General features: G+C 44.5%; 1 protein-coding gene across 1 annotated transcript in view; it reads left to right on the forward strand.

Annotated features, from left to right (window-relative positions):
• The window catches only part of BAIAP3 (BAI1 associated protein 3), a 2,154,334-nt gene that overhangs the window by 1,611,946 nt on the left and 516,530 nt on the right, over nucleotides 1-25,858 (forward strand). The gene's annotated exons all lie outside the window — the stretch shown is intronic.

The raw sequence follows: 25,858 nt of genomic DNA on the forward strand, positions 1-25,858 counted from the left end.
AAACTGTACTTTTAAATTAAACCGCAAGATTGTAAATTTGGTAAAGTACATTTATTTGACATCAAATGTTTTGAGAATATTCAGCGATTAGCATTTTTATTTGCGCACGTTCCAAAAAGTTCGTTTCGAGGCACACGATGTTCCTTTGCTGTACACAGGGTCTTAGATCATCTCACAATACAGCGCCACAATTCGGAATATGAAACTGTGGTTTAAAAGCAAACGGCAAGATTGTACATTTGGCAAAGTACATTTATTTGACATCAAACGTTTTGAGAATATTCAGCGATTCGAATATTGAGCGGTCGCACTGATAATCGCATGGCTGTTCCAACAACGAGGCACTAGGCCACCACAACGGTATGTATGTTGCATCGAGCCGTTAGTACCGCGTAAGGGCATACTTGTACTTGGCGATCGTCCCATAAAATGATCAGGGTGGTAACATTGTTCACGCGGAGAAGCAACTGGCGGCTAAAAAAGCCATCCGCCGGTGTCTGGTACTCGTGACACATGCAGTAATGCATGATGTACCTGTTTGAAAAACATAAAAAATGAAATTAGTCTCACCATCAGATCTTTATTAAAATTATTCATTTTATATATTAGGTCGGGAAATTATTTCATAGCTAGGACAGTGAAACTGGGTATTATACATCAGGGGGGGGCCGTAGGATACTGAGACAGTCCCCCCGTGCAGGGGTTGACAGGGAGGCAGTGCAGGTGTAGAGTGGAAGGGCCCAGGACCGAGGTCGCAGACAGTGGACCAGTTGTAGCAGGGGCGAGGGAGAGAGAAAGCAGAAGCAAAGAGGAATGTTTTGAGGTGCTTCCGTAAAAGGAGATGGTTCTCCTCAAGATAGTGCGCGGTACAAAACAATATGCCACATAGAACGAACAAGTACAACTTAACCCGTCTTTAAAGCTACTGTATAGTAATTAAATTGCGGTATAAACTCATCTAAAGAGTTACTTACATTATATTTGCATTTTCCATTGTGTCTGTGCGTAGGGCAGCCCCGAAATACCACTCCTTCTATGCCGACGTTATTTCTTCTAATGAACGAACATTAAATGGCTTTCGTTTCTGAAATTATATTCATTATCGTGTCTTACGTTATTGCCCCACACCCCCAAAAAGAAGTCTTTCGGGATGGTCCCGGCCTGTCAAGGTCAAATAACAATAGAACCTTATACTGAGTCGTGGGCCATTCCGGCACCCGAGCAAAAAATCAAAGCAGCTGACCTTCACTTTGAACGAGCACACATTCCTAGTTAGCTACATTCAGTGTAAGGCCATCTCACAGGACTTGAAATTTACACTCCATCTTTGCATTTCCATCTTTGCAGCCCCAGAGAGCCATAAATACGGAGACATTCTATATTTTTTGAAAAATGTTTTATATTACTGTTTGGTTGGATAGACACATTGCATGTACACTGAGCAATCACTTTTATTTACACATTACATAGATACACATATTCAATGGGCCTGCAACATGAGGAGACTCGAGAGAACAGACAATCAAATTACAATCATTTAAACCGTGATGTGTATTTCTCAATGAGCTCTGCTTTAGGTGGACATGGAACAGAGGCAATGTTGGGTGGCAATGCAGTTGTCCCCTGCACAGGTTCGTTCACAACTCCATGTATGTGCCTATCTATAACATCAACATTAAGTCTCTCAATAAACACATATTGCATATCCTCAAACACTGGTTTGATCACCCATTGTTTACTTCTTTTAGTGAAGGCCTTATTGTAGCGAAGCGTCCCTAAAGTTCCGGTCGTCCTACTTTGTTGACGGCCAACATTATGGTTATGTGCCAAGACCGCTAGAAGAGTCCGATTTATCATGCCCTCCATGCCAAAATGCAATCGTTTTGGCCTGTACTTTAGGCACATATTGTGGAACACCTCCAAATCTCCTGTGTGGCAGAATTCCGTGAGTCCCCTCAAATCTCTTGTTATACTTTTATCAAATACAATCTTTTCAATGGCTTTGTGAGTGGGTGATGAAGGAATCAACCACTTCTTCTTCCGTGCCTCCTCTGTGGACAAATGGCCATGTTCACAATTGTGAAAATGTTGGTTTGTGTTCCAATGGTGAACGTTTGTACAGTGAAGCATTACTGACCGCCATTTTTCCAGTAGAATTTCCAACGACCCTCCACATGTTTTTGAGCTCCACCAAAGATGGTTGCTGATTGACTTGGACCACTGTGAAATACCTTGCATTTCTTTTTTTTTACCTGCAGCCGACATTTTTTTATTGATTGTTTTTGCAAGATGCCAAACGTCAAATTGGTGATTTATATTTTTGTACTCTTCTCTCATTGTCTTGGCAATTGAAACGTGTCTGTCCGTGGCTATCAGGTCGATCACCATTCCCCGCGATTGTAGTTCTTGCAATGATGCTACAAAGCCAACTTTCTCCATGGCCACTGAGGATGTACTTTGTGACACCTGCACGACCACCGAACTCACAATTTTCTTACTTTCCATGTCCTGAAAGTGGTAGGTGCAGTACTTGGCTGAAAATCCTGGGCTGTCGCACTGTCCATCACCGGCTAGCCTGAACCGTTTGCCCGCGAATGTACTATCAATAGACATTTTTTCCATTCTCCAAGCTTCGCTAATGGCTGGAAATAGATAATCGGTTTGGTATTTGTAGAACTGAGTTTTCGCAATGAAATGGATTCCCACAAACTGAAAGAAAGACTCTAACTTTTTAAAACTTGAACCACTAAAAAGTGCAGCCGCTGCACAAAGTAGATTGCCTGTTGGCAGTTGTCCCAGCATGGGTTGTGCAGACCATGAGAAAGGATGATATTTTGTACAGGTGGCATGTATTTTAAGGTTAGTGCCTCGAATTGCACGAGTCACATTAATCAATGGCTCCCCACATACTTCCCCACCTACCGAATGCCCACATTTCAACCGAATAATAATATCAATCAAACAACTATCGAATACAATGAATTTGGCCTCTTTCCTTATACTGTCACTCTGTATCCCAGCTGGTTCGGCCTGTAACGTTGAGGACATGTCACTCACATGAAAGGTAGAATCTCCGATATCGTCTTCCGCTATGTTCAGTGATATTGATGGTGTTTCATTGTAGTCCACTTCATTCTCTTCCATTGCAACATCTGTTCCTTCTCCGGCGATGGGTGAATAAGACAATTTCTTCAACTTTCTCGCGGTCTTAGTTTTTGCGGGTGTGGATTCTGTGAATTGATCTCCGACTGCATCCGAACTACCAGGAGGACATTCACTATCAATGGCTGGTGCTGGTATAGCTCCGTTGTCAATCACTTCATATTCTTCCCATTGGCACGATGCATCTCCAGTCCCAAGTCCCTGCCAAAAGGTTTGACAAGCAACATCTCTCGTTCGCTTCACTGTCTGTGTAGATCTAGTTCGTACACCCACTCGCAACTAGAGGACAGATTGGAAAAGGGATGTTCAGTTTAAACACAACTTACAGTATTGAACTATTAACAGTGAAAAACAACATAATATAGTGACCAGGACACTAACCTTCTTTTGCTTTCTTTTCTTTGAAACTTTCTTGCCTCGAACTTCAACATCAGGACGCTGTTGCTCCGACTCGTGTGTGCATGTCTCCACTTCCTTTTGCGCTGCAACGACTATATTTTCATGATAAGCACATCCATCACGCACTGACGCTCCATCGACTCCCTGAAAAATAGAACTTTCATTAGTATGTATAATAATATCGAAAACACAAAATGTACTTGGGGACCAATACCCACGTACATCTCAATAGCAAAACACGAATGAACGCTTTGTGTAGAACATTCAAACGACAATTATTCACGCATAGTTGTTCTAGTTAGATGGAACTGTCAAGATCCATACCTCGGGCTCCTCATAGACTTCCATTGATGATATTATTGAAGATGATGCTTCAGTGACTCCCTGAAACACAGTAATTGCATTAGTATGGTTTTCTATTTTGATAAAAAGAACAGAAACTTTGTGCAGGCGTCAACGGCTCATCTAAATAGACCTGCACAAATGATCAGTTGTCTAAAATAAATAATGGATATGTAAATATGATTTGATTTGCTCGATCGTTGGAAGTGTCACCACCCAGAGATCTGCATCAACTACTAGGGGTGATGTTCTTGTAGAAGGTCCGTCATCTCCCTGAAACATAGTACTTGCGTTAATAAAGAAGGAAGTATAGCGGATGTAATCACGTCATATGATTTCGCTTGATCGAACTGTCAGTATCCATACCTCGAAATGCATAAGAACGTCAAGGGACGATGTAACTGCGGTGCACACTTCTGCAAGCTGTTGCGCCGAACCGTAACTGCATGCTCCCCCTTCTTCTTGGACTAGTGCTCCATCGACTCCCTGAAACATAGGACTTTCATTAGTAATGAACACAATATTGAAAAAAGAAGACACATAGGAGGGCGACGACAGAAGGACATATCAATGGCTAAAAACAAAAGAAACATTGTGTGTAACAATCACGCTACAAGAATGCAAGATCTGATGATCTCCATCGATGGAACTGTCCGCAAACGTACCTCGAGCATCTGAGTGACATCAACGGTAGTCGTCAATACGTTGGACTCCTCAGCATCTCCCTGAAAGACAGTACTTGCATTATTTTGGATAACAATAATTATAACTGAAAACAAAGACTAGAGGACGAGTACAAGGGTGTACCATTAGGTAAAATAATTACACGATAAATTAAAACTATTGATTTACATGCCTAAAACAAGTCAGTGGCAGAATAGCCAAGTAAGATTACCCGATAGGCGCTTGAAGTGGCTGATGACTGCAATAACGACACGGATGGAGAATCTTCAGCCTTCATATTGAGTGGATACATAAATGGGGAAATTATTGTTAGATAATGCTACACACTACCGCAAGGCCGAGAGATAAATACGTAAACTTGACTCACCAGTGGAGGGATGTGGACGAATAGAGTGGGAATAGCGGTTGAGAGCAATTTTCGCCTCGCTCGCGGTGTGTTCTTCTTTATTAGCAATGATGTGGAGTACATGTCTGAGCAAAAGTGCCTGCTGCAGATGCGGTATCGATCACCCCTCTTGTCCGCAAAGACTTCTAGGACTCTACTTTCAAGCTCAGACGGTGGATATCCGCAATATCGGACCCATTCTCTTATCTGATCTATTGTCTTAGGGAAAACATGCATTATAGTACCTTCAGATTTATTATGGGTCTTCGAAGGGCAACCGCCAATGGAACAGGCAGGCATTGTGGAAAGTTCTGAAAAGTAAAGATCAACAATTCTCTATGAATACCAATGTGTTAAAAAATTAAATGACACATAAAAGGTTCAATGCAAGGTTCGTTTTGGTTCTTGGAACTATACACGTTATTCACATGCGGATAACTATTTGAATAACTTTAAAAAAATAGAAAGATAATTTGACTAGACTCAAAACATGTGACTAGTTCCTTGCATGTACTGTCTTGAACGAAAAGAAATTGAACGCAAAATGGTTATGGTACATGGCCTTACCTTGACGAACAAACAGTTAGATGCAGGGATCAGAGTAGTTTCTTGTCGTAGAACAGGGAGCAGTTCACAGGTTGCAAACTGAGGAGTTTCCTCGAAGTGGTCACGGAAGTTCACAGAGACGAAGAGCAGATAACCAGCACCTTCACGGGTTGACTAACTAGCAAAGCGCAAAGAAGTGCTCATTAGAAATATGAAGTGGGTTATAAAGGATTCGAAACAGGGGTGTGTTTGTGAATGAATGACGTGTATATGTCGTGGCATTATGCTGTTTGCAGGGGGGCGTCCAGCGTGAGGGGGGGACGCTTGGTAGCAGACACGGGGTCTGGAGGTAGACATGGGAACAACAACCCATGCTCTATAGACCACTTTGAAGTGTACATGGTCTTTGGCACCTCTTGGCCTTTATCGCTCCCTGACAGCTCCACTTGCCAGCACAAGTACCCCGGTGCGAACTGCCTTTGATAGAGCGGGGGGTGGATTGGGGCGGTGGTCGTGCAGACAAGACACAGGAAGACTCGTGAATGGAGACACACTTATGTGGATTGCAGGGGGGCGTCCAGCGTGAGGGGGGACGCTTGGTAGGAGACACGGGGTCTGGGGGTAGACATGGGAACAACAACCCATGCTCTATAGACCACTTTGAAGTGTACATGGTCTTTGGCACCTCTTGGCCTTTATCGCTCCCTGACAGCTCCACTTGCCAGCACAAGTACCCCGGTGCGAACTGCCTTTGATAGAGCGGGGGGTGGATTGGGGCGGTGGTCGTGCAGACAAGACACAGGAAGACTCGTGAATGGAGACACACTTATGTGGATTGCAGGGGGGCGTCCAGCGTGAGGGGGGACGCTTGGTAGGAGACACGGGGTCTGGAGGTAGACATGGGAACAACAACCCATGCTCTATAGACCACTTTGAAGTGTACATGGTCTTTGGCACCTCTTGGCCTTTATCGCTCCCTGACAGCTCCACTTGCCAGCACAAGTACCCCGGTGCGAACTGCCTTTGATAGAGCGGGGGGTGGATTGGGGCGGTGGTCGTGCAGACAAGACACAGGAAGACTCGTGAATGGAGACACACTTATGTGGATTGCAGGGGGGCGTCCAGCGTGAGGGGAATGCTTGGCAGGAGACACGGGGTCTGGAGGTAGACATGGGAACAACAACCCATGCTCTATAGACCACTTTGAAGTGTACATGGTCTTTGGCACCTCTTGGCCTTTATCGCTCCCAACGGCCTTCCTTTTATTGCCAACGCTTGAACAAAGTGGTGTGGTAAGTATTTTTGGGGGAGGAGGCAAGGCCGGGAGGCTTGATGCCAACCCGCAAAATAACATGTATGTCTGCTGCATATGGGTTCAACGGTTATGTGGATTGAAGGTGGGTGGCCAGCGTGAGGGAGGATGCTGGCAGGAGACATGTGGTGTGACAAGACAAGGCACAGGAAGACTATTCAATGGAGACACACCAGATTCATTTAAAAAATCAAAACAACCATTGTTAAAATATATGTTGGGTTTTATTTTAGATCTTAATTTCAATTGAACATAAATAATAAACATTACACATTATAAAGTTCCGGTTGCAGCACATCCAGGGAAAATCTGCGGTATTGTCCACTGTCGCTGGGGAAATGTTGTCTAATGGCAAGTACCGCACAGGCAGGTATTACTCTCCGAACGCGGTGTCCGAGCCTCCCGTGAAGCCACCAAGTGAAGCAACGATAGGCCACCAGCCTGTACCACCTGTGAAAATGAAAGATGCAAACTGTATTAAAATGACAAAACTTTCTTATCACTGTCGATTCAGGTAAAAAATGTCATTCTGCTTTGAAAAAAATTCTATCTAGAAAATGCACAATATGGAACCAATTCACATGCATTCGAATGATATGTAGATGTAATTTTATATGTGGGAGACGACCATGACATAGTAGTGGCATCACTGACATCACAACCAGAGTATACTTACTCGTTACTCGGATTACGCAGACGAACAGTGCCGCGAAGTTCGTGCATAAGCACCATCATCATCCTCAACACGGTCCGTGAGAGGCAGGCTTCCCTGAATTCTGGCAGCTCGGTGATGCATAGCGGACTTGGCTCGCCTTCCAAAATGTAGGCCAAGCACCCGGAATTTTCACGGCAGCAGCAGTTCTCCGCCTCAGTTGGCATTAGCTCGCACCGATTGCACGTGCACCAGGTGGAGACGCCGTCCATGCGACATGGTCCAGGCTCTTCATCCGTTGACTGGTCCTCCCAACTGCCGTCCGAATCCCCATCGTTTTCGCGTGCTTGCCTTTCCAGTAGTTCCTCCTCGGTGTACTCGGGCTCGTACATATACGGCATTATTGTAGCCATTGTGTGGTAAAGAAAGTAAAATAATTTACAGAGATGGTACAGGTGTTCACAAGGCCTAGAAGCGGCGAAGGTAGCTGAACAGAGCACAGAAACGAGTCACAGAATACTCAAAGTAACACAGAGAGAGGAATGGAATCGATCGAAAATCTGCTGCTGTGTGTTGTGAAATGGTGTGTTTATACTTATAGAGGAAAGAGGCTTCCTGCCATTTCGATGGCGACACTTCATTAGCTGAGGCGCAGCGATTGTTGACACGAGACGTGCTTTGGTGTTGGGAAATGGGCGGTACGCGTCTGCTGATGACAGGCTCAGAGGCGGGGGATATGATTTAGTGCCGCAAAAGCAGGTGAGCCAGGGCGATGGGGGGAAAGGATAGGATTATCAGAAAATGGCGGCTGATTTCGAGTGCGTTAATGGACGAAAAGTCGGGTAAGGTCCATAGGAAAGTTTTCTACGATCTACCGATTTATGCTTAAAAACACATGGCCGAACCATAGGAACAATAAAAAAAAAAGCCCGGAACTTTCCTTTAAACATGGCTAATGCTGGTTGTCCTTTATGTATGTCCACCCATGTATTGTCCCCGGTCATGGTTCCATTTACTCTGCTCCACAACCTGGTCAGAATGTCACTCAAACTCACTCCATTGTAAGAAGCTCATTTCTTCCGTCAAATCTGATTTCTTATCTATTGTACGTTCTTTTGTGATCAAAAGAGCATTGTTCCTCCCTGTATATAAATAAATAAATACATTTTGCTCTTCCAGCTGACTCCTAGTGGTTGTCTTTGGAGAGCACTGTCAACCTTCCCCCGAGGAACTACCTTCACATATGGTAATCCTCTTCCAACAAACTACTTCCTCTCAGAAGCTACACCTCCTCTCAGAACAACCTCCTCCTCCTCCAACGTCCTTTGTTCTTCATACGCATCTAGCTCACCACTCTCCTCCAAGCACTACTCTCCAACTCCTACTCGAACACCACACACCTCAAAACTGTCCAGGGCTGGTTTTATCCCCCTGATTCCCCTCCCTCAGGTGGCGTCTAGGGAAACATTCTGCACCTGGGTGATGTGGGCTGTTGGTTTTTCGCTTGGCCTATGTGCTTAGTGCCAGGTGGTCTTTGAGGTTCTAGGTCTAAGGATATTGTAAGGCTAGCAGCAATATTTGATTTCAAACTGTGGATGAAAAAGTGAGAGCTGCCCTTTTCTCACCCTGTAAGCTGTAGTAAGTTTGGCTGTTTCTTTCCAGCGGCTCCCGGGTTGTCAGCATGTACAATGGTAAGCAGTAAGTTCCCAGGAAAGTCTTTCTCCTCTGGAAATCTTTTGACAAGGAGAAAGTGCACTTTGTGTCTCCCATGACATTCCCTGGAATAGACAAGCAGAGGGATAGAATATATCGGTGCAAGTCCTGTGGGGACGTTTCTCCATTGATCGTGTTACAGCAACGGTCTCATAGACTGCTCTGTTTTGAATATTACATTCATGTCTTTTTTTCAGCGCCATTACCAAGGAAATGAAAACAACTAGTTATTTCAGATTTCTCCAGCAGTGCCACCAGAGAACACAATATATGTTCCCATCTATTACAATCAATTGTAATTGTATCTAGTGAAGGTTTGCTCTTTCTCAAAATTATTGGTGTGATCACGCGGGATGAGTATGCTTAAGTATTTAAAGCTATCAATTGCCCATTTCATAAAGCATACCTTTATAAGCAGTAGAATCTCGAGGAGGGCGAATAAGTGGAAGTGAGAGACAGCACAGGGTGGGTGAAGGACAGAGGGATGTAGTATGGGTTTAGAGCGGAGGGTATGAGTTAGTGAATTTCAGGAAATCGGAGCAGGAAGTCCACACATAGATTTGAAGGCTAAGTGGGGACATTTGAAGAGGGATCACTGATGCATATAGAGCCAGTCTAATAGAAGACAATTGGTAGAGGTGAGACAATAGAGTGGGACAGTATAGCGTGGTGTTGTGAGATTAAGACATTTGTGAAGAAGGTCAAAGGCATGAACATGGAGTCTCAGGAGGAGGCTGAACCAGAAGTTAAGTCTGCTAAATACCCAAGTAGAGATGAAGATTTTAGTGCAGTGGTAGGTAAAGTGGGGTGGGTCTTCTGAATGTTGGATAGGTTCAGACTTGCAACAGTGCCAGTTGAAGTAATGAAGTAGTAAAGTTTTCTGCCGAAGAGGAACCTAATGTTGTGACCTAGGGGGCTATTTCCTGGAAGTTCAGGAGCGAAGAATATCAGTAATTGGATTAGAGCTGGGTCAAGATGCAAAGAATTGTATTATTTTGGCCTTTGAGAAGTTGAGCATGTGACATCAAAGTGCTATCCAATAGACAAAAGCAAAGAGACAGCTGGACATGCATGTGGCTAGAACAGCATTGAGGGATAGGAAGGTGAAAGTGGTCTACCAAAGGAGGAGGTAATCACACCAAGAGAGGAGGTATACAGAGTAAAGGGTAGTTTACCAAGCATGGGAACCTTAGGGACCCTACTGGCAGAGAGATCGAATTGGAGGTGCATGCATTCCATGAGGTGGGAAACCAAAGGTCGGACAGATATGATACTATTTAGCCATGGGCAGAGTTCTGGATGACAGGATTACAGAGGGAAAGGAGGATCTAGAGTTAACAGGGTTGATGAGTGCTGTTAAATAAAAATATTTGAGGATTATAGTGCATTTTGGATGAGCGTTAAAGAGAAAACTGAAGATGTTTGCGTGGAGTCGAGACTGTGGAACCCATAGTGAAGGGGTAACAGAGTCAACTTACTGCACAGTTGGTGTTGATCTGGTTAACTAACTAAGGGACCCTGGAATAGTGTGGGAGAAGGAATATAGGTTGGTAGATGCCAAGGGTACATGATCAGCAGAGGGATTTTTTGGGGATTGGTAAAATGGCTGCTTCTTTTAAACAGGGTAGGACAGTTCCAATGGTAAAAGAGAGATTGAAAAGGGTTGAGTGTTAGGGGCAGGTAAAGGGTGCATGATCATTGATGATTTGATGAGCAAAGGGTTCCACATGAGCACAGAAATAATAGGATGCTCAGAACAGTGGTGCTAGTTCAGCAGGAGTGGCGCAGGAAAATGAGACAAGAGAAGATAACATACGAATTGGTAGAGGCGAGGAGGAGAGCGAGAAAAAAAGCATAGTTAGGTTATGCCTGCTCTTGGAGATCCTGGTGGAGAAACAGAGAGCAATGTCTTCAGCTGAACGAAAGGAGGATTTAAAGCACAGATTGGGCATCAGGATGCCCAGAAGGGCATTGGAGGGTATTCAGGGAATGCAAGAGTGGAGACGCGGCTTTGGCTAGATAGGAAGCCAGGGAAACAGGTTGGAATGTGTGTTTAGTCAAAGGGGAATCCGGAGGGAGACAGAAATAATGGACGGGCAGTGAAAACGAAGTGCATGAGTAAGTGGTTAGATGGAGAGGTATTAACAGAGAGGGCATGCAAAGTGATGGAAGATAACAGAAAGATGAGATTAATGGAGATTGGATGGTTGTGGGTGATGGCCAGGGAGTTGTTAGAGAGGATGGAGTGTGCAGGTGACATTTTATGAAAGTTAGAATGTCCCATTAGAGCATTTCGGTCCTCACTGTGTAGGGGGTCAAGAAGGAGGTCCAGGTCCAGGAAGGAGGGGTTGAGGGGTATCGAAAGCCTATACATTAAGCGATTAGCTAAAAGGGTGAGGTCAAAGAGTGTATTGGCACTGCATTCAACAGCGAGATGGAGAAAGTCAGGTGGTGGAAATGAGCCGAGAGGCTAGTCAAGAGGGCAGCCCCTCCCCCTTGTTTTGTCATCTGAGAGAAAGTAGCAGAATTAGTTTGGAGGGAAGCAAGCAGGGCCATATCATGGAGGAATTTCAGTTATGTTGTGGCAAAATGACTTCTTCCCTGCAGGAGTACAATAGTGAGTGGTGGCTAAAGTGCCTACTCATCCCTCAAACTGCTACAAAACAAGAGTGACCCCAATCATAAAGGTAAAACAAGTACAGTTAAGAGATACTTTTTTATATAAAGGGTACCTGATGAGCCTTGGTAGTCCAGGTGAGTACTAGGAAAACAAAAGCAACAATCGCCAAGGCTGTTTGTCACACCCCAAGCCTGTAGGTAATCAAACCAGCACTATAGAGTTTTCTATTTCTTTAAAAACATCTGGTTTTTATTTTGTACCAAGATAACACAGATTTTTCTTTAAAAACAACTCATTTATATACATGTGTTACCCTACAAACGCCTTCATAGGTTTAAACAATCAAAAAACAACATATTGTTTACAGACACAAATAGAACCATTGTTTACAGTTGAGATCTATGAACCCCATAGATCCTTCTCATCACTGTAGTATTTCTAGACCCTGGCACTCTCCAGGATCTTTTCTAAATTTATTTTTTTCTCTGTATTTGACCTGCCCTCTCTTTTGCAGTGTTGGTGGTTGCTGTATCTAAAGTCGACACGGTGTGTTTTTCGGCCGTCTCTTCAACCAAATGCAGTGTCACAATTGTGCAGCTAGAGTACACAAGCAATGTATATTGTGTCTTAGAAGTAGTAGCCTAACAAAATCACCAGGAGATAAGTCCCCGTGCAGTGGACCAATGAAAGAGTTATTTGTTCCCAGTGTTCAAGTGTAGTCCCATGTGGGGATGGACACACAGAAGAGCCATTCGAAAATATGTAGGACGATCTCGTTCAGTGTGTTGGATGCAAGCGGGCCGGGGGCGAATCCTGTGGTGCCATCTGTTTAGTTTACAGTTCCTCAAAGTATATGTTGTCGACTAATGTCTGTTATCTTGTCTTCTCCATTTGGTGTGTGTATAATATGACTCTATTACATAGTCCTCGATAGGTATCTCGTCCTTTAACAGGGATGGTTCCCGGCACCTGGCAATATCGCAAGGCGCCCGGAACCATCCCTGTTAAAGGGGTGTTAATGTGATTCAGTAGTGACCCCAAAAGCGACCCATAAAAGTCAAAAATACAAGTTCTATAACATTATATATACTTTAATTGGATACACCATATGCAATAAAAACTAAATAGAAAACACTACTCAAAACCAAACCCTGGTGAAAGAACAGAAAATATGAAAAGATGGAAGATGCAGCAATCTGGGTAATAAATCAGGGGTGAAAGGCAAGTAAAAACCACAATGTTTGTAAAAAAGGATATGTCCTGGTGCAAAAATGTATTTAAATGACAACCAGTCTCTAGGGACTAAAACTGGTCAAAGGGGGCAGTTATTAGTCATACCTTTTTGTAGTTTTTGGTGGATTGACAGCATCGAACCAGACTTTTCGGTGCTGTGCAAGCCGGTCAAGCCAAACTGAGGTGTAACAATTTGTCTTATCCCAGGTGGGGAAGGGCATTGAGCTGGTTCAAAACGATAACTCAGAACAGTTTGAGGGCAGCGTTTGAGAATAGCAGTTCGGGTTGGCACACAAGGGTTGGGTTGAAGATCGTGTCCAGTTCGAGAAATTAACTGCTGGTTAGGGCTGGCTTGTAACAGTCCTGCGGTTAGATCGTGGTCCGGTGATGGATCGAAACTATGATCCTGATGATCTGAGGTGCGGTCGACGAGGCAGCAGCTCAATGTTGAGCCGGTTCGAGTCGTTCCGTAACCACTGATTTGGGCCAATGCATGATGTGATGCTTACAGCTGTTCAAGACTAGGTCAAGCAATGAGTGATTGGCTCAAGCCAAGAAGGTGATGGGTTCAGCTAGGGATGCATTGGAATCAAACTAAGGCTTGCGGTCGTTTGAGGAGATGTTCAATGAAGTGCAGAGAAACCAGGGTCGGTTTCACAGTCTGTTCAATGGCGCTGATGCTGGTGACTGGATGTGCAGTTCGAGTCGAGCAGTAAAGTGAGATGTTCAAAAGTCGCAGTTCGAGGATTCCCCCACAATCTGTTTGACTGTCGATGAAGATCAGCAAAGGATGCTGGCAGTTCAAAGAGTAGTTTGAATGGTGTGGGGTCAGCAATGGCTTCTTTTCAAGTAGAGAAAATGACATGCTCAGTGGCTGCAGTGGCAAACTGGTCAGTTCATAGATCAGGTGAGTGCAAGAGGCAGCACCAAGGGGTCCTGTTGGTTCGACTCGGTTGAGCGAGGTAGATTCACGGTTCAAATTGGTTTGACTGCAAAAACACAGGGATTCTGGTTGTCTTGACTCTCAAGTTTAATGGGAGTCCCAATCTAGGGACTGAAGAATTAGATTTAGTCCTCTGGCTCTCAAACACGGAGGAAGCTCGGCCACAACTGGTCCTTCAGAGCGGTGACGACCTAGGTACTGTCGTGGCTGGCAGAGAGGCAGATTTTGCTCCAGCAGCAGGTCACCTCAGTGTACCCAGGGTATGGTTAGGGGACAGAGCTTGTTTCTGCCTTGAACACTCAGTCTTCACTTCAGGCATAGTGCTTTGGGAAGGACTCCTTCTCCAAAAGAGGTCCAATTAATTCTTCCTCAGGTTTTTGTTCATCACATCCAAAGTGCTTTGTGCTACAAGAAGTGGAGGGCAGAGGAAAGAAAGATAGAGGCAGAAAGAACCCAGTGGTGGAACCTTCTTTCAGCTATGAGGAGCTCCCTTTCTCTACACTAACCACGCCCTCTCCTTTCTAAATAGAATCAAGGGCCCTTTGGTATGAAGCACCCTGGTGGGGGACTACCTCATTTGTGAATGAGTGTACGCTTTGATTCCTGTTCCCATGACAGCTTCCTGTGGTGTGGCTATCTCTCTTGGGAGGGTGTTACCTGCCCTATCAAAGGAACAAAGAGATGTGGTAAGCCTCAAGGCTACAGTCTTGCTGGGAGCAGTAAAGACAGTCTGGCCAGGGGGAATACACATACGTCTTCCACAGGTGAGCTGGCCTCACAGGGCTGAGACATGTGTGATGCCAATTTGATATGGTGGTAATATTTATGTGAAACGCCATCCACCATACCTGAACGCAGGCAAGGCTTATATTTAAAGTTTAATGTGCCACCAGGACAGTAGACTCAAAATTATGGGGTGTTGGAACAGAGTTGCATATGTTACTTGGCTGTCACTGCAGGTGCCAAATGGGCACATCTGAACTGGCAATGTGCCACTGGAGAGCAGAGGCATGAGATTAGGCTGCTGATGCAGCAGGGCAAAGGTGTACACTATGCTTTTTGCATGGAGCACATAAAAAAGGGAATCTGATTAGCAGATTTCTCTTCCTGAGATGGAATTTGCATCTCATTTTATGAATTTAATAAACAATTTTAAAAAAGCAGGGGCTTCTACACCTTCGCCAGATGGAAATCCATCATAAATCTTTAGACACCATGTTTGGATTGGTGAAGATGTCAGGGAGGTAGGATTTTGTATTGCAGAGTGATTGAGGATTCCAGATGTAAAGTGTGAGTGGTTGTTGACTTCCATGCGGTATTGGACATGGGCTCTGCTTGGGCATTGTGTCCATCTGGCTCCAGAACTTGACACAAAGCCTTTGTCTATGGAATCAGTTTGTGCAATCAGATCACAAGGATGTCATACTTCTAAGATTGAACTCACCTGGCTTGGGTTGACGGCCTGCTCCAATCTCTGCTCCTCCTATATTCCAAAGAGCTGCCATGTACAGGGTACAGTTTGCCTTTTCCTCCCATGGTGTGAGAGTGAGTGTCTCAACTCTTCCACCTGCGATGGTATTTGTCTCCCACTGTTCGATGGACAGTAAACTCTGCATCCTAAACTTCCGTCATTCCATCCCTTGTGGCAGTCTTCATTGCTACCATGTCATATATCTGTCCAGATGGTGTTCTTCCAGTGCACAGTGGCTTTTCGATGCTGCACTCCAAACAGCTCTTCACTGTAGCCGAGCACCTCATCAGCAAGGAACTGGAGCTATGCATTGCTGAATTTGGGTTTTCATACCAGCATTGTAGGCACCTTTCCTCTGTCTTTTACCCCTGGCATGGTTGTCAGTACTTGTGGACTGAGATGAATACAGGAAACTGGGCGCTGATTCTGCCAGTTTACTTCCCAATTACTGATCAGTAATTCCCCTACCTCTTTGGCGGTAATTCTGTTTCCACTGAAAAGTAAAGAAATTAACAATTAATCATTGTTTTTCCTGCTATTTGAACAGAACAGAATTGTTGTTACCGCTGAAGTTTGAACCACAGCCCCTGGCTTCAGTACTTGGCACAAATTTTACTAGATGGAAAGGTGGTAACATTGTTTCAATCCCATGGAGTTAGCGCAGTTTTTACCGCCAAACTCATATTGAGGCACATTGGGCCTCGTTCCAAGTTTGGCGGTATGCGAAAAAAATGGCAGTAAAAGGCTTGTAATGGAAAAACTGCCACTTTAGGATCACTTTCCTGCACTAGAGAATTTCGAGATGCGTAGTGACATGGAGGATTTACATGTCATTTCCAAACATTGACAGATTTACAGCATCAGAATTAACAATGAAATCCCTTTTGGGTCCTATGGATTTCAAAAGAGAGAAATTAACCGCACCTTATATTCACTCGTAATCCAACAGTAAATGTTTAGGACCAAGTGGCAGTAAATGAACTTGGCAGTAATTCCAAGAGAATTACCACCAGACCCATGATAAGGCCTACTGGGTCTCATTACAAGTTCCAATGTACAGGAAATAATGGTGTTAAAAGGGCAGGAACAGAAGTACTGCCACTTTCCAGCCCAGACAAATTCCCACATGGATGGTCAGGTGGAGTGAGGTTTACCACCAGCATATGGTAGTTTGGCATAGCTCAGGGGCAAAGTGCTTGCCTTGGAAGCAAGACGACATGGAGCAACACAGGTTCGATCCCCAGGTCCACCCTTAGAAACCTCTGGGTATTAAGCACGTTATAAATAACCTATCATATCATATGATGGCCCTAACAAACCATCGTTTTTGAAAACCCAGAATAGCATCCAAGCTAATGTGTCACTTACTATAAACAAGGATGTCTCTGGCTTAACCTCACACAACAACACTGACTTGATCAGTTCTACCACTTCTTCCCAGAAATATTCAACATTGAAGCGGAACACGTCATATGGTATGACATACCTTTCCATGTTTTACAGCTCCAGCAGGTATTCCAATACGTTAGTCAATGTCAATACCTATTCTCTGGGGTCCAACAAAATCAGAAAACAGGCGGACGCTCTACAAGTCTTCAGGAAAACAAGAATGTATCTGGTTCCACAGGGTAATACGTCTCTTTTGGGTAGATGGGTATGTGCGAAGCACGTCTCTTACAAGTGTCTCTTGCGTGCTAACGCCGAAAGCATCATTCTATCTCTACGTTGAAGAACCCTGGCTTTTGTCTTTGGGTTGTCGGTTTCCTGGGTTTCCTAAACCCGCTTTATTGCATCTGATTTCTCCCGGATTTTGGTTGGATTGACACTCCAATACCTGGCACCGGGCCATGATGTTGTCCATTGGGCCATATTTCAGAGATTTTGCAAAAGTGAAAGTGCAATTTTGCACGGTATTGGTATTAGGGCAAACATTGCCATAATGCAAAAAACATATGCTTCTAATGCATAGAAAGAATAAGTCACCCTAGTTCTAATACCATGCAAAATTGCACTTTCATCAGTGCAAGGTTTCTGCAGTCAGGCACCAGATTGTCAAGGTAGTTGCAAAGTATCTTGAGCAGCCACAACTCTCCTGGGGCTTCTGGGCCAGAAAGGGCAGCTGGCAAGACCTTTGTTCTCATCCCTGCTCTTTGGGTTTTGTCTCAGGGCTCACCATCACCTGAGAGGTTCTAACATATGTTGCGTGCCCCTCAGTGAGACTGCACCTACTCATTCCTCCACCTGCCACCAATCTCTCCCTGGACTTGTCAGGCTCGGGTTAAATGGTCTCCACCATCCTCCTCAGGTTTGATGTAATTATACCCCCATGCAGCTCGCACATGCACTTAAACATGGCTAATGCTGGTTGTCCTTTATGTATGTCCACCCATGTATTGTCCCCGGTCACGGTTTCATTTACTCTGCTCCACAACCTGGTCAGAATGTCACTCAAACTCACTCCATTGTAAGAAGCTCATTTCTTCCGTCAAATCTGATTTCTTATCTATTGTACGTTCTTTTGTGATCAAAAGAGCATTGTTCCTCCCTGTATATAAATAAATAAATAAATACATTTTGCTCTTCCAGCTGACTCCTAGTGGTTGTCTTTGGAGAGCACTGTCAACCTTCCCCCGAGGAACTACCTTCACATATGGTAATCCTCTTCCAACAAACTACTTCCTCTCAGAAGCTACACCTCCTCTCAGAACAACCTCCTCCTCCTCCAACGTCCTTTGTTCTTCATACGCATCTAGCTCACCACTCTCCTCCAAGCACTACTCTCCAACTCCTACTCGAACACCACACACCTCAAAACTGTCCAGGGCTGGTTTTATCCCCCTGATTCCCCTCCCTAAGGTGGCGTCTAGGGAAACATTCTGCACCTGGGTGATGTGGGCTGTTGGTTTTTCGCTTGGCCTATGTGCTTAGTGCCAGGTGGTCTTTGAGGTTCTGGGTCTAAGGATATTGTAAGGCTAGCAGCAATATTTGATTTCAAACTGTGGATGAAAAAGTGAGAGCTGCCCTTTTCTCACCCTGTAAGCTGTATTAAGTTTGGCTGTTTCTTTCCAGCGGCTTCCGGGTTGTCAGCATGTACAATGGTAAGCAGTAAGTTCCCAGGAAAGTCTTTCTCCTCTGGAAATCTTTTGACAAGGAGAAAGTGCACTTTGTGTCTCCCATGACATTCCCTGGAATAGACAAGCAGAGGGATAGAATATATCGGTGCAAGTCCTGTGGGGACGTTTCTCCATTGATCGTGTTACAGCAACGGTCTCATAGACTGCTCTGTTTTGAATACTATATTCATGTCTTTTTTTCAGCGCCATTACCAAGGAAATGAAAACTAGTTATTTCAGATTTCTCCAGCAGTGCCACCAGAAAACACAATATATGTTCCCATCTATTACAATCAATTGTAACTGTATCTAGTAAAGGTTTGCTCTTTCTCAAAATTATTGGTGTGATCACGCGGGATGAGTATGCTTAAGTATTTAAAGCTATCAATTGCCCATTTCATAAAGCATACCTTTATGAGCAGTAGAATCTCGAGGAGGGCGAAGAAGTGGAAGTGAGAGACAGCACAGGGTGGGTGAAGGACAGAGGGATGTAGTATGGATTTAGAGCGGAGGGTATGAGTTAGTGAATTTCAGGAAATCGGAGCAGGAAGTCCACACATAGATTTGAAGGATCAGTGGGGACATTTGAAGAGGGATCACGGATGCATATAGAGCCAGTCTAATAGAAGACAGTTGGTAGAGGTGAGACAATAGAGTGGGGCAGTATAGCGTGGTGTTGTGAGATTAAGACATTTGTGAAGAAGGTCAAAGGCATGAACATGGAGTCTCAGGAGGAGGCTGAACCAGAAGTTAAGTCTGCTAAATACCCAAGTAGAGATGAAGATTTTAGTGCAGTGGTAGGTAAAGTGGGGTGGGTCTTCTGAATGTTGGATAGGTTCAGACTTGCAACAGTGCCAGTTGAAGTAATGAAGTAGTAAAGTTTTCTGCCGAAGAGGAACCTAATGTTGTGACCTAGGGGGCTATTTCCTGGAAGTTCAGGAGCGAAGAATATCAGTAATTGGATTAGAGCTGGGTCAAGATGCAAAGAATTGTATTATTTTGGCCTTTGAGAAGTTGAGCATGTGACATCAAAGTGCTATCCAATAGACAAAAGCAAAGAGACAGCTGGACATGCATGTGGCTAGAACAGCATTGAGGGATAGGAAGGTGAAAGTGGTCTACCAAAGGAGGAGGTAATCACACCAAGAGAGGAGGTATACAGAGTAAAGGGTAGTTTACCAAGCATGGGAACCTTAGGGACCCTACTGGCAGAGAGATCGAATTGGAGGTGCATGCATTCCATGAGGTGGGAAACCAAAGGTCGGACAGATATGATACTATTTAGCCATGGGCAGAGTTCTGGATGACAGGATTACAGAGGGAAAGGAGGATCTAGAGTTAACAGGGTTGATGAGTGCTGTTAAATAAAAATATTTGAGGATTATAGTGCATTTTGGATGAGCGTTAAAGAGAAAACTGAAGATTTTTGCGTGGAGTCGAGACTGTGGAACCCATAGTGAAGGGGTAACAGAGTCAACTTACTGCACAGTTGGTGTTGATCTGGTTAACTAACTAAGGGACCCTGGAATAGTGTGGGAGAAGGAATATAGGTTGGTAGATGCCAAGGGTACATGATCAGCAGAGGGATTTTTTGGGGATTGGTAAAATGGCTGCTTCTTTTAAACAGGGTCGGACAGTTCCAATGGTAAAAGAGAGATTGAAAAGGGTTGAGTGTTAGGGGCAGGTAAAGGGTGCATGATCATTGATGATTTGATGAGCAAAGGGTTCCACATGAGCACAGAAATAATAGGATGCTCAGAACAGTGGTGCTAGTTCAGCAGGAGTGGCGCAGGAAAATGAGACAAGAGAAGATAACATACGAATTGGTAGAGGCGAGGAGGAGAGCGAGAAAAAAAGCATAGTTAGGTTATGCCTGCTCTTGGAGATCCTGGTGGAGAAACAGAGAGCAATGTCTTCAGCTGAACGAAAGGAGGATTTAAAGCACAGATTGATCATCAGGATGCCCAGAAGGGCATTGGAGAGTGTTCAGGGAATGCAAGAGTGGAGACGCGGCTTTCGCTAGATAGGAAGCCAGGGAAACAGGTTGGAATGTGTGTTTAGTCAAAGGGGAATCCGGAGGGAGACAGAAATAATGGAGGGGCAGTGAAAACGAAGTGCATGAGTAAGTGGTTAGATGGAGAGGTATTAACAGAGAGGGCATGCAAAGTGATGGAAGATAACAGAAAGATGAGATTAATGGAGATTGGATGGTTGTGGGTGATGGCCAGGGAGTTGTTAGAGAGGATGGAGTGTGCAGGTGACATTTTATGAAAGTTAGAATGTCCCATTAGAGCATTTCGGTCCTCACTGTGTAGGGGGTCAAGAAGGAGGTCCAGGTCCAGGAAGGAGGGGTTGAGGGGTATCGAAAGCCTATACATTAAGCGATTAGCTAAAAGGGTGAGGTCAAAGAGTTGACTGGCACTGCATTCAACAGCGAGATGGAGAAAGTCAGATGGTGGAAAGGAGCCGAGAGGCTAGTCAAGAGGGCAACCCCTCCCTCTTGTTTTGTCATCTGAGAGAAAGTAGCAGAATTAGTTTGGAGGGAAGCAAGCAGGGCCATATCATGGAAGAATTTCAGTTATGTTGTGGCAAAATGACTTCTTCCCTGCAGGAGTACAATAGTGAGTGGTGGCTAAAGTGCCTACTCATCCCTCAAACTGCTACAAAACAAGAGTGACCCCAATCATAAAGGTAAAACAAGTACAGTTAATAGATACTTTTTTATATAAAGGGTACCTGATGAGCCTTGGTAGTCCAGGTGAGTACTAGGAAAACAAAAGCAACAATCGCCAAGGCTGTTTATGTCACACCCCAAGCCTGTAGTTAATCAAACCAGCACTATAGAGTTTTCTATTTCTTTAAAAACATCTGGTTTTTATTTTGTACCAAGATAACACAGATTTTTCTTTAAAAACTACTAATTTATATACATTTGTTAGCCTACAAGCGCCTTCATACGTTTAAACAATCAAAAAAACAACATATTGTTTACAGACACAAATAGAACCATTGTTTACAGTTAAGATCTATGAACCCCATAGTTCCTTCTTATTACTGTAGTATTTCTAGACCCTGGCACTCTCCAGGATCTTTTCTAAATTTATTTTTTTCTTTGTATTTGACTTCCCCTCTCTTTTGCAGTGTTGGTGGTTGCTGTATCTAAAGTCGACACGGTGTGTTTTTCGGCCGTCTCTTCAACCAAATGCGGTGTCACAATTGTGCAGCTTTCATCAGGGCGGAATACATTTGCTAGAGTACACAAGCAATGTATATTGTGTCTTAGAATTAGTAGCCTAACAAAATCATCAGGAGATAAGTCCCTGTGCAGTGGCCCAATGAAAGAGTTATTTGTTCCCAGTGTTCAAGTGTAGTCCCATGTGGGGATGGACACACAGAAGAGCCATTCGAAAATATGTAGGGCGATCTCGGTCAGTGTGTTGGATGCAAGCGGGCCGGGGGCGAATCCTGTGGTGCCCTCTGTTTAGTTTGCAGTTCCTCAAAGTATATGTTGTCGACTAATGTCTGTTATCTTGTCTTCTCCATTTGGTGCGTGTATATAATGACTCTATTACATAGTCCTGGATAGGTATCTCGTCCTTTAACAGGGATGGTTCCCGGCACCTGGCAATATCGCAAGGCGCCAGGAACCATCCCTGTTAAAGGGGTGTTAATGTGATTCAGTAGTGACCCCAAAAGCGACCCATAACAGTCAAAAATACAAGTTCTATAACATTATATATACTTTAATTGGATACACCATATGCAATCAAAACTAAATAGAAAACACTACTCAAAACCAAACCCTGGTGAAAGAACAGAAAATATGAAAAGATGGAAGATGCAGCAATCTGGGTAATAAATCAGGGGTGAAAGGCAAGTAAAAACCACAATGTTTGTAAAAAAGGATATGTCCTGGTGCAAAAATGTATTTAAATGACAACCAGTCTCTAGGGACTAAAACTGGTCAAAGGGGGCAGTTAATAGTCATACCTTCTTGTAGTTTTTGGTGGATTGACAGCATCGAACCAGACTTTTCGGTGTTGTGCAAGCCGGTCAAGCCAAACTCAGGTGTAACAATTTGTCTTATCCCAGGTGGGGAAGAGCATTGAGCTGGTTCAAAACGATAACTCAGAACAGTTCGAGGGCCGCCTTTGAGAATAGCAGTTCGGGTTGGCACACGAGGGTTGGGTTGAAGATCGTGTCCAGTTCGAGACATTAACTGCTGGTTAGGGCCGGCGTTTGACTCTCCTGCGGTTAGATCGTGGTCCGGTGATGGATCGAAACTATGATCCTGATGATCTGAGGTGCGGTCGACGAGGCAGCAGCTCAATGTTGAGCCGGTTCGAGTCGTTCCGTAACCACTGATTTGGGCCGATGCATGATGTGATGCTTACAGCTGTTCAAGACTAGGTCCAGCAATGAGTGGTTGGTTCAAGCCAAGAAGGTGATGGGTTCAGCTAGGGATGCATTGGAATCAAACTGAAGCTTGCGGTCGTTTGAGGAGATGTTCAATGAAGTGCAGAGAAACCAGGGTCGGTTTCACAGTCTGTTCAATGGCGCTGATGCTGGTGACTGGATGTGCAGTTCGAGTCGAGCAGTAAAGTGAGATGTTCAAAAGTCGCAGTTCGAGGATTCCCCCACAATCTGTTTGACTGAAGATGAAGATCAGCAAAGGATGCTGGCAGTTCAAAGAGTAGTTTGAATGGTGTGGGGTCAGCAATGGCTTCTTTTCAAGTAGAGGAAATGACATGCTCAGTGGCTGCAGTGGCAAACTGGTCAGTTCATAGATCAGGTGAGTGCAAGAGGCAGCACCAAGGGGTCCTGTTGGTTCGACTCGGTTGAGCGAGGAAGATTCACGGTTCAAATTGGTTTGACTGCAAAAACACAGGGATTCTGGTTGTCTTGACTCTCAAGTTGATGGGAGTCCCAATCTAGGGACTGGAGAATTAGATTTAGTCCTCTGGCTCTCAAACACGGAGGAAGCTCGGCCACAACTGGTCCTTCAGAGCAGTGAGGACCTAGGTACTGTCGTGGCTGGCAGAGAGGCAGATTTTGCTCCAGCGGCAGGTCACCTCAGTGTACCCAGGGTATGGTTAGGGGACAGAGCTTGTTTCTGCCTTGAACACTCAGTCTTCACTTCAGGCATAGTGCTTTGGGAAGGACTCCTTCTCCAAAAGAGGTCCAATTAATTCTTCCTCAGGTTTTTGTTCATCACATCCAAAGTGCTTTGTGCGACAAGAAGTGAAGAGCAGAGGAAGGAAAGATAGAGGCAGAAAGAACCCAGTGGTGGAACCTTCTTTCAGATATGAGGAGCTCCCTCTCTCTACACTAACCACACCCTCTCCTTTCTAAATAGAATCAAGGGCCCTTTGGTATGAAGCACCCTGGTGGGGGACTACCTCATTTGTGAATGAGTGTACCCTTTGATTCCTGTTCCCATGACAGCTTCCTGTGGTGTGGCTATCTCTCTTGGGAGGGTGTTACCTGCCCTCACAAAGGAACAAAGAGATGTGGTAAGCCTCAAGGCTACAGTCTTGCTGGGAGCAGCAAAGACAGTCTGGCCAGGGGGAATACACATAAGTCTTCCACAGGTGAGCTGGGCACACAGGGCTGAGACATGTGTGATGCCAATTTGATATGGTGGTAATATTTATGAGAAACGCCATCCACCATACGTGAACGCAGGCATGGCTTATATTTAAAGTTTAATGTGCCACCAGGACAGTAGACTCAAAATTATGGGGTGTTGGAACAGAGTTGCATATGTTACTTGGCTGTCACTGCAGGTGCCAAATGGGCACATCTGAACTGGCAATGTGCCACTGGAGAGCAGAGGCAGGAGATTAGGCTACTGATGCAGCAGGGCACAGGTGTACACTATGCTTTTTGCATGGAGCACATAAAAAAGGGAATCTGATTAGCAGATTTCTCTTCCTGAGATGGAATTTGCATCTCATTTTATGAATTTAATAAACAATTTTAAAAAAGCAGGGGCTTCTACACCTTCGCCAGATGGAAATCCATCATAAATCTTTAGACACCAAGTTTGGGTTGGTGAAGATGTCAGGGAGGTAGGATGTTGTATTGCAGAGTGATTGAGGATTCCAGATGTAAAGTGTGAGTGGTTGTTGAATGGGAAGGATGGGAGGTAGGCAGAAAGAACAAAGAGGGAGGTGATGGGTTAGATGTAGGTGGAGCAGGAGACGGTGAGGGTGCCTTTTGTAGAGAGAGCTGCAAGGACAGGGAGAGGAAGGGCAGGAGAGGGGGGTGGGAACAGGTGGACTCATGCCAGAGGGAGCATGGAATTCCAATGAGTTAGGTAGGGAGATTTCAGAGAGGAGTAGGGTGAAGTGCTTCAGGCACATGATGTAGGGGAGTTTACTACCAAGGGATCAGTTACAAAGAGCATGTTGTGTAAGGCACTCAATAGTCTGAGAGTGACCATGATTTAGGTAGCAAGCAGGTAGCAGCTGGCAATGCAGCAGCCTCAACAATAAAAATGATAGGCAGATTGTGACCAATAGTGTGGTACAGTAGGTTGGTAGTGACCCCAAAGATTACATAAAAGGTCAGTAGCGGTCAATTCATTATACAGCAACTTGATAATACTTTGAGTCTCTGACTGGGGGGCTGGAGGATTGTGTTCTGGTATGGGAGAACAGATTTCAGAGTACCTGGATGGATACAGAGTCCGTTTCGGGACCATGAATTCATGAACCAGTGTCATGCAATATCAGAAGCCTCCCTGCTCTTCATGTCTTCATTGATGCCGTAAAGCCACACCTCTTATTTGGCTCTGGTATCATTCTTTCTTGCTCTTCTCTGGTCAGTTGTAGTTGTCAGCTATATACTTTGCTTGCTTGTTGCACACCCACCCATTTTCTTCAAGATGATTTAAGTTGTGGGTGCATGCTTCATAAATTCCGTAAATAAATAAATAAATGTTCAAGCCTTGCCTTCTATACAATAAAGAGTAAATATTGAGAAAAACATTTTTTTCAGAAATAACAGTATCTTATTTCAGTACATCTTGGGTGCACAATGAAATTACGAATAGTATGTGTGTAACACAACAGCCAAGTCTCAATGTGTTCAAAGTCTAATGTTTCAGAGGCCCACTGCTTTCCTTTTTCACCAAATGGCCGACCAGTAGTCACCTGTGTGTAGTTGAGTCGTGATGTTGTGATGGTGAGGAGAATCTTACAGAAAATGAACAACCGCAGAAAGTTCGTCCTTAACACGATTAGTAAAGGTGCATGTTCTAATCTGCACGCACAATATAT

This window comes from Ambystoma mexicanum, chromosome 2q (assembly GCF_040938575.1).
Source record: "Ambystoma mexicanum isolate Mex_15411 chromosome 2q, UKY_AmexF1_1, whole genome shotgun sequence".
Lineage (NCBI taxonomy): Eukaryota > Metazoa > Chordata > Amphibia > Caudata > Ambystomatidae > Ambystoma > Ambystoma mexicanum.